This window comes from Nematolebias whitei, chromosome 1, assembly GCF_014905685.2.
Source record: "Nematolebias whitei isolate Nwh7 chromosome 1, NemWhi1, whole genome shotgun sequence".
In the NCBI taxonomy this organism is placed as follows: domain Eukaryota; kingdom Metazoa; phylum Chordata; class Actinopteri; order Cyprinodontiformes; family Rivulidae; genus Nematolebias; species Nematolebias whitei.
The window spans coordinates 36,716,497-36,719,841 of NC_056498.1; positions in this window are offsets into that span (position 1 = coordinate 36,716,497).

Consider the following 3,345-nt stretch of genomic DNA (forward strand, 5'->3'; position numbering starts at 1 on the left):
TATATATATATATATATATATATAGATATATATAGATGTGTGTTTCTAAGCTCCTATGATGAAACTCTTCCTCATCCAAAAACAAACATCAGCTGAAATCTAATCTCCTGCAGTCACGACTCTGCCACGAAAAACAAACAAATAAATAAATAAATAAATACTAAAAACTCAAATATGGGCGCGCGGAGGTGATTACAGCATCAGGAGTGGGACTCCGTGACACTCGGCGCGCGCGCGCTCTGAGGGGATTCCGGTGTCCACGCAGTGACGTCACGTCATCCTGTCTCTTTAAAACTGAGCGCGTGTTTGTGAGTGTGTGTGTTCGAGAGAGGGGGAGAGGAGCGCAGCTCGACGAGCAGAGCACGAGACTCTGAGCGGAGCAGGACCCGAATTAAAGGAATAAAAGCGGATTTAAAGGTTGACATCAAAGAAAAGAGGAGTGCGCCGCTCGGAGGCTCCAGGTTCAGCCGGTCCGGACTCTGGACTTTAAAGGACCCGGACTCTTGTTCCTGTCGAGGCTTTTATTCTTGGACCGGGCGGATAATTTGAAACCGAACCGGTGAGTACAGGGCATTTCAATACGTGTTTATTTGTTTGTTTACCGGAGAGGCTGCGGAATAAAACCCGATGACGGAGCAGATGAGGCGCGGAGTTCTGTGTCTTTGAGCCCACGCGTGGATCTTGCGTCTCAAATCGTCTGATCCACAATTATTAACATTTACCGGTCCCGTTTGTGGTTCGGCTCGCCTGGACCAGACTCATTCTGGCTCTGAAACCTGTCGTGGAGCGGCTCCAGGGTTCGTGCGCACGAGCTGTCGGCTCCTTATCTCGAGACCGGACACCGCGAGTGGGACAGTTTGATCCTGAAGGTCCAGGAGGGGAGGACGTGTCTGTGGAGAGAACTGCGCGTGTGAGGAGATCCGACCTCCGCGTGTGTGTGTGTGTGTGCGTGTGCGTGTGTGTGTGTGTGTGTGTGAACGGACCCCCTGTCACTTTAAACTCAGAGCCGAACTCCGAGGAAGTGATTTGCATCAGGGGGTGTTTTGATCTGTCTTTTTGATCTGTTGATCACCTCAGAGGAAACTGATCCGAAGTGACTCCGGATTCCAAGACTTGGATCCTGCATTTCTGTTCATATCCGCGCGTCTTTACGCACGGGACCCTCGGAGCGGGTCTGTTGTGGGCTTGGTAATAAATGACGTGAGGTCAGGAGGTGGCGCGTGCCGCTGTTACTTCTGATCACGAGGATCGATTTCTTCTTTGTGATCTTGGCGACTTTTAAAAGTTAAATCTCTCCAAACGGACTTTGGAACTTTTTCTTTTTTTTTCTACTTCAGCTTCACTCCGCCCCCGCTTGTCCCGTGGCCTCAATAGGAGCGCGTGTGCGCGTGCAAGATGTGTGTAAATGAACAATCGCCGCCCATTTTACTATGAGTGATGACGAACACGGGGAATATTAAAGTGATGAGACCAAGACACAGAAGGAGGCGTCTGTGGAAAAAACTTTCTTTTCTGAAATTGACTCACACATGTTGAGTAATCAGAGGTGTGTGTGCGTGTGTGCGCGTGTGTGTGACACCTAATCACACACACACCTGCTGTAGAGTTATTTTTGGAGTGCAGTACATTAAAGCTACTCGTGGCAAATTGTAGAATAAAACTTAAAACAAAAAGATCCTGATCTGCGTCCAACGGAGCAGTCTGCGTTTACTTAGTTACACGACATGTGGGTCCAAGCTCGACTAAGCACAGCACCACCAGTGGAAGCTGGAGTCACGTGATTGACCTACATCAGGTTAGTCTGTGTTGGTAAACAAACATGTCCGGAGTGGATGGTTTTTAGGTGGAAGATTAAAAATAAATCTGCTTATTGCGAGAGAAAAAGACGACTACAGAGTAAACGTCAAGGGTGAGGGTGGCGCTTCTAAACCTGAGCCAAGTAACGACCTGGTTCCAGTCGTGGTGGTGGTGGTTTCTGTGGTTTGTAGCTGGACACATGGACATGAGGCGTACTGTGAGGGTTACGGTTCCTAACATTGCACTGAGTACCTTTCAGGACTGGGATAATTAGAACTCCTTCGGTTTCCGTCAGAGGTGGGCCTCGCTCGTCCTCTCTGACCGTTGATGGCAGTAAAATAAGAGAAGTGGGATTCTGCTTCTCGCTTTCCGTCTGAGAAACTCGGCGCTGCCGTCGGTCCGCGTTTCAAAGTGAAGCAAGTTGAGGAAGTGTCTGAAGAAGTGGACGTTATGATGAAACATGTCGGGTCACGCCGCTCCGCGGTTTGCCGGCTTTTCTCCTAAAGTGTCGTTTCTAATCCAGAGCGACGCCAAACTAGAGGCAGGGAACAGGCGAGGCCGCGACCAGCAAGGACCCCCAACAGGTCGGGAGGTAAAACACCACATCTCCTGTTTGTCTTCTGGCTTTTTGGAAAGCGGATGAGGTATTTCCCAAACTCTGAGCTTTTTTAACAAGACCCCGTCAGATCTGCGTTCAGTTCGCTTCTGTTGATATGTCGCTGGGAAAATATGGGTTTTTGAACCAGTTTGAGGCTGAGGAGCAGAAATTTAGTCAACTATGTGTGGAATTCCACCAAGTCCTGTGAGACGGCCTGCTGTGGACCCAAGGCTCTTCTGTGGTGACGTCCACCATATGGTAGAAGCTTCTCCACTCCTGGATATCTGATCGTCCAGGTCTCATGAAAAATATATTTTATCTCAATGAGTTCTACTTGTTTAATGAAACAAAAATGAACTTGATGAAAATGAACACAGGGTTGATAGACGTCTTTCTTTGTGATGATTGATTTTGTTCCTTGTCCAAATTTTTGCATGTTAGCGTAACGTGATGGCGTTTAGTTCTTCCTCCGTGAGGATTGTGCTGTTAGAGACGAAGGGGGTGTTTATATTTTGGTTGTTGAGCCGAGTGAGAGTGAAGGGACTTTTCCCTCAGAGTTTAGTCTCTTTGTTATCTCTGGCTCCTCTCCACTGATGATGATGCCATGCTGGAAATCGGCGTATGTGACTCATCCCAAAATCTACAGAGGCTCTCACACCTTGGAAAGAATTTGCTTCCTTCTGTTCCTCTCCTCACTTTGTGAGTTTTATTTATTTATTTAGTAACTTTCCTCAACTGCACGGGCAAGACAAATCAGAGCTCTGCCAGCAGACGAATGAGATCTGCCAGCAGCGGTATCTGATAAATCTCTAAACAGGCCTGGGATGTTTTCTGAACGTACAAAGTCTTGCTGGCGTAACAAAGTGGCTTCGCCTGCGTCACGGCTGCTCTGATAGACGGCAGATGTTCAAAACAATAGTTTATCCAAACAACTGCGCGTAAAGCAAAGC